Source organism: Erythranthe guttata, chromosome 11, assembly GCF_056151865.1.
Source record: "Erythranthe guttata isolate IM_541 chromosome 11, IM_541, whole genome shotgun sequence".
In the NCBI taxonomy this organism is placed as follows: domain Eukaryota; kingdom Viridiplantae; phylum Streptophyta; class Magnoliopsida; order Lamiales; family Phrymaceae; genus Erythranthe; species Erythranthe guttata.
The window spans coordinates 7,182,082-7,192,309 of NC_142543.1; positions in this window are offsets into that span (position 1 = coordinate 7,182,082).

Consider the following 10,228-nt stretch of genomic DNA (forward strand, 5'->3'; position numbering starts at 1 on the left):
ATAGAATCGGACCGTGCACCCATTCTGTTCAAGTTTGGGAACCTGGCCTCTCGGAAATCTAAGTTTTATTTTCAACAAATGTGGATTGAACATAAATTTTTTTATAATCTTTGTTACCCACATTTGGAATTCGGAAAACTCTTTAACGGCCGACAGGATTTTGAGGGCAAACTTTCCTGTCTCCGTCAGCCCTTAAGCATTGGAATTCAGAGGTTTTTGGCTGCCTGGATTACAATATTGCTGATTTGCAAAGTCGAGTGTCGGAGATGGAATTAAGCCTTACTCTTTCCTGGGACAATGCCACTTTCGCGGAATGTTAGAAAGTCAAGACAATCCTCAATCAACATCTTAATTGGGAGCAGGGTCTCTTGGCTAGCAAGGATAGGGTGAAATGGATGGTGGAGGGTGATCGCAATACAACATATTTTCATGCAAAAATCAAAGAAAGAAGAAAACGAAATGCGATCTCCCTCGAGCTTGACAACAGAGAGCTTACGTCGGACATGGCTTTAATTGGGGAAAAAGCGAGATCGTATTTTACAGATCTTTTTTGTGCCAGCCCATATACTTTTTGCATGATGATCTTTTTTCTCATGTGGAAGCGAATGTTACAACATAGATGAATTTCAGTCTTGGTGCGATTCCAGGGGAAGAAGAGATGCTCAAGCCTATTAAAACATTATCACCAGACACTGCTCAGGGGCAAGATGGGTTCACAGGGTATTTTTACGTCCACTGTTGGGATATAATTAGGATAGTCTTTATGGAGATGCTTACAAGGTATTTTCTTGGTGATTATCTATCTAGAGGAATGACTATCACTCTTCTCTTTCTCCTGTCTAAGGTCGAAAACCCAGAGAAGCTCAATCAATTCCGTCCGATCAGTTTGGAAAATTTTGGTAGCAACCTGATCTCCCGAATCATTCCCACAAGAATGAGTGAGATACTCCTGACAATAGCTTCTGAAGAACAAACATGTTTTATTAAGAAGAGAAGAATTCTCGTGTCCATCGCAATAGCTCAAGAGTTGGTGTCGGATATTGACCGGAAAGTGAAAGGCGGTAATGTAATTTTCAAGTTCGATATGTCCAAGGCCTACGACCGATTGGAGGGGCGTTTCTTGATCACAACCATGCAAGTTTTGGGATTTTCGCATCAAGTCTTTGATTGAATGTATCGCTCCTTCTCTAATATTTGGTACTCTATATTGATTAATGGAGAGACTTATGGACACTTTAAGTCCTCAAGAGGGGTTCGTCAGGGCGACCCGCTATCTCCATTTCAATTCATCATTGCACATGGAGAGTCTTACGTTGAATATTAAACAACTCGAGGAACAAAATACTTTAAATAAATACAAGGCACGACGAGGGTCACTCCATATCTCCCATTTATTTTATGACAATGATATGCTATTGTTCTCAAAAGGGATTAAATCCTCAATCATGAAACATAGATCATTGCTAAAAAAATACGAGATGTCTTCGGGACAGATGATTAGCTTGGAGAAAAGTAGTGTTTATAACTCAAAGCGGATACAAGAAGAAAAAGGTTCACCTTATAAAGGATTGGAGTGGTTGCCAACATCAAATGTTACTGTTAAAGTATCTTGGAGTTCCAATTTACAAAGGCCGTTGTTTGGTAAAGCATTTTGATTATTTGGTGCAACATATGCAAAACCGTCTTGTTGTGTGGCAATCAAAGTTCTTGAGATTTGGTGGCAGAATCACGTTGGTCCAGTCTATTCTTAATTAATAGCATTCCCATACATACCCTATCCTCCGCCGTTGTGCCTCGCCAAACCCCAAATAGAATGGAAGCTCTTTTTCGTAAATCTTTATGGGCTAAAGAAGAAGGATCGGGGATTAATTGGATCAACTAGAACAAGGTTTGCCAACGCAAGGAGGATGGAGGTTTAAGGCTTCGTTCGTTGGGGGTAATGAAAAATATTTTGGCTGGGAAACTCGCTTGGAAGGTGCTGGAGGGCAAATCGATGTGGGCGAGATTCTCCAATGCCAAATATGGGATCGAATTCAGACACTATCTTCCCATTCACGCATCTCTCCTATGGCGTAAAATCTTTCCTCATTTTCAAATTTTGGATAGTCATAGTCGATGGTTGGTGGGAAAAGGTCAAATTGATTTCTGGAAGGATAACTGGTTCAATGAGGATACACTTGACGATCATCGTACCCTCACGTCCGCAATGCAATGTTACATGAAGCGTTTTACACTCAGTTTCTCACAGAGGAGCAAAGGAAATTTTTCCAACTTATGGAGTTGGATGAACTGGCTGAAGATCGCCTCATTTGAAGGAATACAGGGAGAGTATTCTCCATGCAAATCATACGATCCCTTTCGCTAAAAAGATGTGGCACTCCAAAATCCCGCTAAAGATTAGTGCCTTTTTTTATGGAAACTTATTTCCAGAGCTTTGCATGTAGATGCGGCGTTACGGAGGCGTGGCTGCATGGCGCCTTCTAAGTGTCGTTGTTGCGTTAACTCTCAACGAAATATTCCGCATTTATTCATCCATTCAGACGTAGCCCAAGGAGTTTGGAGCTACTATGCCAGGGTCTGGAATAAACCATATCATTACGCTTCCATGCAACATTTGGTACGAGCTTGGACGAACGGTTTTAGCATTCACACCCAGGGAGGCCTCTTAGCACTTGGAATCCTTATGATTGGTTGGTGGGAGATATGGAAGAGTCATTGTCGGGCTATTTTTTAAGACATTCCGATGAACACGGATATTATTATCAAGAATGTATTTCTTAAGAGTCATTGCTAGGAGAAATAGAAGAGTCTTTTCTCAGCAGCGCCAAGAAAATTAGGAAATCGACGACTGTGCTGTGTCGGATTAATATTCAAAATTTGAATACTAAGCTAAAGGAACGGGCTGTGGGTAATGGTTGCTGGCTTAAATAGGAACCGCCAGACCCATTACATTTAAAAATCAATGTTGATGGCTCAAAGCATAGTGAGGAAATTTCTGGAGGGGGCCTTATTAGAAACCAAGATGGAGATTATGTACATAGTTTTTCACATTTCTTTAGGGAAGGCACACTTGTGACTGCAGAAGCTCAAGCGATTTTTGACGGTATTACAATATGGAATTACCTGGGTATTCAATTGTTGACAGTTGTATCGGATGCCAAATGGATAATTGATATGATTCATAATACAACAACGATAGGATGGGAATATCATTATCTGATCAAAGCCATACGTCGGTTACCTAAAGAGGGTCTGAGGATTGTCCATGTTTATAGAGAGAGGAATAATGTGGCTGATGGTTTAGCTAAATTAGCTCATGATCATCGTGCATTGAAACAACATACGAAAGTATAATCTTTTCCGCGGAAAATTAGACATCTTCTTGCCCTTGATCCAGTGGACTTGTATCAATTTGGTGGAAGCAAATGATAGTTAAAAGGAAGAGCATGTGTCAATGGGTATTAATGGAGGTCGGCAAAGAAGCAAATTTGAATAATTGCTTTAGTGGCAGAGCATGGGGGCATTTCTGCTATTTCCATTTTTTGTGCCATTTTGTATTAGAATGGTTAGGGTTGCCCCTAACTTTTTATTGCCATTGTAGGAGTACCCTTGTACCTTGTGTAGGCCCACAAGGTTTTTAACGAGGCCCCAAAACTCTAAATAATAATGGAATAATAAATTCGTTTGGCTAAAAAAAAGTTATATATATATATAAATAAAATATTTACAACAACAACCTTCAAATAGGCGGGAAAAATTGCCCTTGGGGTTTCTCTAGGAACCCTTCTTTTGTTAATAAGACTACTAACATACACGTCGTATATCATACAATTTTTATGGTTACTGTCGAACGTACCTCTCTTTTAGTAACTTACTCGTTCGTTGCATGGGATTAGAAAAATAATAACGCAGGATAAAATTAAACTTATTCAACAATACCATAGAAAATTCCAGTAGTTTATTTCAGCCAAGACAAAGGATCTCCGCATACGACAAATTGCGCGCTATATATACAACTAACTGTAGCAGCCACTAAAGAAGGAGAAAGAACTCACAGAAATTTTACAATGTTGGTGTTTTAGTTCGTGCGATGCACGAGATTATTTTTAAAAGGGGTAATATATTATATCCCCTAGTTAGGAAAATATTTTGAACTAACTACCATTTAATTTAATGACATTTAACAACAACATTAGTGCATTCACACTAATATTAAATATTTTTTTAAACTTTGTTTTTCAATTTTTTTTAACAACAGAGTAATATTAACACAATAATATTAATGTATTAACAATAATATTATTGTCCCAGACAGTAATACAGTATTACTGCCTGAGACAATATTATTGCAGGCCTAGACAGTAATAATATTAACACAATACTATTATTGAAAATATTTCCAGAAAAAAGAAAAATCACGAAAAAAAAGGTGAATAGTGGCTGACCGGTGGTCACAAGCGGCGACAGTCAAAATTGGGGTTAAAATTGGGTTATAAGTCAAAATTGGTGAATTGGTGAAATTGAGGGTAAAATAGGGTTTAAATCATGAAATTGGGGAGAAATAGGATTTTAACGAGTAAAGGGTAATTTTGGTAAATATGAGACAATTTTCTTTAGTTGCAAATAAGTGTTGGATCAGTGGATATATTTGCAAGATTAAAAAGTAGGATATCCTTTTTTTTTTTTTAATTAAGTAATCTTCTCATGGGCTTATTTATAATTCATCCATAAAACTAATATTAATCATTAATGAATACTAAAATGCTGGTAAACTTTTATAGTTATTACAACTCACCCTCCTTCAAGAAATTCTTACTTCAAATTTTTACGGTCGATACAACCTATTCTTCTTAAACAAATTTCGTCCTCGATAAATTTCCACAGCCTATCCTCTTTAATGAAATTTGGTCCTTAAAACCCACCACATGTCTTAATAAGCGAACAATTCTAGATACTATAAATACCTACAAATGACTTGTAAATTATGACAAATCTTCAAATCATTATCATGTGCTTCTTCCGTCACAAACTAAATAAATATATCATCTAAAAACACTACAACAAGTTGGTCCTGCTAAGGCTGAAAGTTTCTATTCACGAAGTCACTAAATATTGTAAAACATCAGTCAATCGAATATAACGAGAAACACTTAGACCTTAATGGTCATATATAGTTCTAACGTTTGTCTATAGATATATGTTGGTGATAATACCCACACGCAAGTGCACATATCGAACAAGTAATATAGTGGACAATTATCGATCCCACGAAGAATATTCAACTATCTAATCCTAAGCGCTAAAATATCCCAATTATGTTCAAGCTCATCCTACGTAGTCGAATTTCGAGTTGTTTTAACAAAATTGTAACTTAAAATAAAATATAAAACGCAAATAAATAAGAAGCAAGAGCAAGTAAACAAATAAAAATGAAGATTAATCAAGTAGACAAACCTAGGATTTTCTATTCTCGCTATGTTATTAGTCATCCCCAACACCTTCATTTATGCAAAGTAAATAGTTCGGATTACTCACCTGAGATGATAGTTTAATCGTAACTCGCTTCCGCCTATATTAGGATTCTATTATTCAAGACCAAATTACTATATTCCTACGTAATCCAATCAAGAAAAAATCATTAAACACAAATCTCAATTATGGTTACCTAAGGTTTTTACTGTATTCATATGCTAACACATGTCACTTTGACTTGCAGGTTCTTCTACCAAAGTTCTAATTATCAAACCGAAGTTTCCGATTTAAATTCAATAATAACAATAAACCACATAAAGTGATCAAGTTCATTAACTTAATAAAATAAGTGGAAGAAGTCACCCGGAATTAATACTGCATAAAATCATGGAAAATGGTTCACAAATTCCACTTAGGGTTCAAATAAAATCATCGAATATAAAAGTTTAGCTACTCACAATTATTTTGAAAAACAAAACAAACTTGATAAAAGCGAGAAATAAAACTATGCTTGAATCTTCGAGTTTCTTCATCTTTGCATCTTGAGCGTTGCTCTAAAAATGATTACTTAAATGGTTATTTTCGTGCAGATCAATTTTTCTTTATATGGTGGCAAAAAATTGGTAAAAATCAGGAGATTTCTTGTACATATCAAATTTCATTAATGCGCAGGAACGTCTTCTCGGACGGCCGTCCGAGATTCAGTTCAATTGCTCGGACGACCGTTTGGAAATGTGTGGGGTTCTGCACAGTTTTCGTCCACTGAACGGCCGTCTATTTTTGCTGTTAATTTCTGGGACGGCCGTTCGCAGCTTCGTAGTGTACTTCGGCCCGGTTTTTCATTCTTGCCCGTTTTTATCCGTTATTCTTTTACCATTTTGACCTCCAAGCGTCTGATTCTTCAAATTCACACCTAAATCACAATAACCAAGTTTTTAAACACCATATAATTAATGAGTTTAACAAAAATCCTTGTAAGAAAAAATAATTTGGGTGTCAAATCTACAGTCAAGTCAATTCAAGAAATAACATGTGCCTTTAAGTTGATAAGATTAAGTAATTTATTTTAGCAAATGGTATTGATCCCTGATATTAACAATGTGTGGCTTCATTTCCATAGTTAATGAACATAAGTGAATTATGATCAATATATAAAAAAATCAACCACATGCTCCTATGATGAACTACTAGGACAAACAAATTCCATTTTAATTGGTTCCTGAGGTGGCAACTTAAACTAATTCAATTATGTACAAACCTATATAAACCATAAAAATAGGATCTATATCCAAAATAAGATTAATAGAAAATACAACTTTACATTGAAAGTATTGTTGCACACTATAAATGGAAATACTTTATAAGAAACTACATTCATCACTGTTGGGGATAGATTTGGCATAGTGGGCTAAATAACACGGGCCGAGCTGGATCATCGGAAGGATGAGACCTATTTCAGAATCCCACCCCGACCAAGCAACCTTAGATACGATTTTAAAAGGACTCTTTTCGTATAAAGAAGATCTTAGAACTTGAGGGACACGCTTTCAGTCCAGGAACGAAGGAAAATAATTTGGATTGATCTCATGTGCTAGCTCCGACCCAACACCGGCTCAGCTAGGTCACTAAGCCCTAGATACAGTTTATCAGGGACCTTAACCAAAATCCAGAGGATCTCGAGACTTGTGGAAGACGTTTGATAAAAAAAAAGGAATATGGATCCCAAAAAAACCCTAGGCATGTATATATGATAGAGAGGGTTCCATCATATCCAATGAGCGTATACGAATAACGCAAACCTATACGGTTTCTCTCGACAATTATTTCCCAAACCCTAATTCTGATGGAGATATCTTCCTTGCAGATCTTCTCCGATCGTCACAAGAGATAGTTGTTGATGAAAACTTGACCGTATATAAATTTGCGCGATCAATCACCTAAAACATGAAGGAGAAGATCCATACCTCTCTAGGCACACAACCCATAAAAAATTAGACAATAAAATAATCCCTTTATGTTTTAGAGACTACGGTTAACTACATTCTTTTAGAATAATAAAAACTAGCAATCAGTGATCATGTTTGATCAATATTCATGTCATTTTGTAATTAATTAATCTTTATTCCAAAAGGTCTACTAATATTTCTCAAGGTAATTCCACCACTAACATAAATGTTTATATTATAAGAGGAACGTGTAAACCCAAGAATAAATTGAATACATATATCATATATGAATGATTAAATTACCCAATATCTAAAAGAACTATATTAGACTCGTTTAAAATTTCATTTTTAACCTCAATTTCACCTATACCATGGGACGAAATCATTGTTCCGCAACTTATACCTTGACATACATTTTTAACCAACATCTTTTTATTGCAAATTCATTGCATAAATAAGTAATCCACTTATCAATTAATTTATTTTACGAAAAATATTATAAGGACATATAACATAACAATTCGTAATTTTATAAGATAGTAAGTACACATTTTTTATGTATAAATCTCACGCAATATAAACTAGGGGCTTTAAGATATAGGTCCCTAGTGACAAAACTTATTATAAGTATATGACAAGTTTAACTAAACATTTGCTTCACATCCTTCATAAATTTCATTCCAAAAATGAAATATGCACCAAGTAATATTTAAACTGCATTTATCTTTTTTTTTCATTCTGCATTTAACATTTTTATTTTTGCATCTAGCATTTTTGTTATTATTTGTTTTCGTAGAACATTTTTTTTTTGCATTTTCGTATTTCTTTCCTTTTTTTTTTCTACATAATAATCGTGATTTTTAAATTTTTTTCGGCCGTAGTCTTCTATAGAAAACCGTAGTAGTCCGTAGTCATGTATAGACACTCGTAGGATACTGTAGTAATTCGTAGTCACGTATATTTAAAACCCTAATTCCTCCTTCGAACCCTAGCCGCCAGACATTATAGACACCCATAGATACTCGTAGACATCTATAGACATGAAATCGAAAAATCTTAGATCCGCCCCACCAAACCGTAGATCTCCTCCACCAAAACCCTAGATTTGTAACACCGACGTCATCTGGCCGCAAAAGATGCCACAAAACCGCACCCACGCTGCCAACCCCCCCCCCCCCCCCCCCAACGTCGAGCACGACCAACACCATCTCCAGCCCCTGAGCGTCGCCACCCAATGAGCCCCATCCTCATGACCAACGCCGCTCACCGTCGCCGCCGCCCCAGAGCCGCCGCTGCCATCGCCATCACCATCCCTCCCTCCATGCCACCGCCTCCAACACCATAGTGGATTCCATCGTCATAGCCACCACCTCCTCTCAAATCATGGGATGGAGTGTGGCGAGAGATATCTTAAGATCTAGAGAAATAAATGGAGTGATTGAGATAGAGAGAGCCAGAGAGAGAGCGAGACAGAGAGAGAAGAAGAATAAAGATGAAAAATAGATCTGAGAATAAACGTGAATATGTGGGTTATAAAATTTAGGGTGTAAGGGCAGAATAGGGATTAGAAAAAAAAGGATGTGGGTCATATATTATTTCAATCTAAGGATTTAATTAAAAAATTGGAATTAGACTTGTCATTAGTTCAAATTAAGTTTCGTATGAGGGGCTCCTAGCATATTACCCCTATAAATTAATAGGTCATTACTACATTATACATGTAATATTAATCTATCACCTTTTCCATTTATTTAAAATTTCAAATAGATCATTTTGTTAACATAGGGGGGAGTTAGTGAGTTTTTTTTCTACAGGGGGTATTTGACAATTAGAGACTACACAGGGGTGGTATTTGCAATTACCTCATGTATATAACATAGAAATATATGGGAATATTATTTTTTGAAAACAAGAATGTGTAGTTGCACACTTGCACACCCTAGACAAACGGTGTATCCGCCACTGTCTAAAATACTTGTGGAAATATGTTAAATATAGGAATGAAATTATTTTAACTAATTAAAATAATTATTTTAAATGTATGATGTGTTCAAATTAATATTTTTTTTCGAAAAAAAGGAAAAAATATTTTTTGTTTGTAAATTAATTCCTTAGTGGGGTTCGGTCAACATAAAAAATCATGAAAAATGAAATGTGAAGAGGTAAATACAGAATGCACTGTGTGCTTGCTTGTAAAATATTCTATAACATATTGACAGAGGATTCATAAGAATATGAATTGTAAAATATTCTATAACATATTGACAGAGGATCCATAAGAATATGAATTGTAAAATATTCTATAACATATTGGCAAGCCGTCGATCCACTATTGACATGATTTTGTGATTTTAGACCAAACATCATGCATATTGTGATTGTTTGACTGGTTAGTTAATGGTTAGAGATATGTAATAATTTATCTATATAAACAAGGTGCAGTTTGCAACTTATTCACATCAATCTTTCGTTTAATTCATTGCATTTAAATCTTGTATTTCCAAGTCTTGTGTGGCGAAAAGAGTAAAAAACAAAAATGAAAAGAATGATTTCGAAGTTTTTAGGCAAGAAGCCAATGGCCACGGCCTTAAGGTCATATGCATCTTCAACGGAGTCTTCTGCTCGGAACAGTAACGTGTCAGTTACCAACGCATCGGAATGTACCCCTCGAAGCAGTACTGTCACAACCATCCCATCCGAGTACACCCCTCGGAACAGTACTGCGGCGAGAACCACTCTACTCGATTCGTCTCCAAGGTACAGCACCGTGACAACGATCCCACCCGAGTCCCCCCCGGATTCCCCATCTC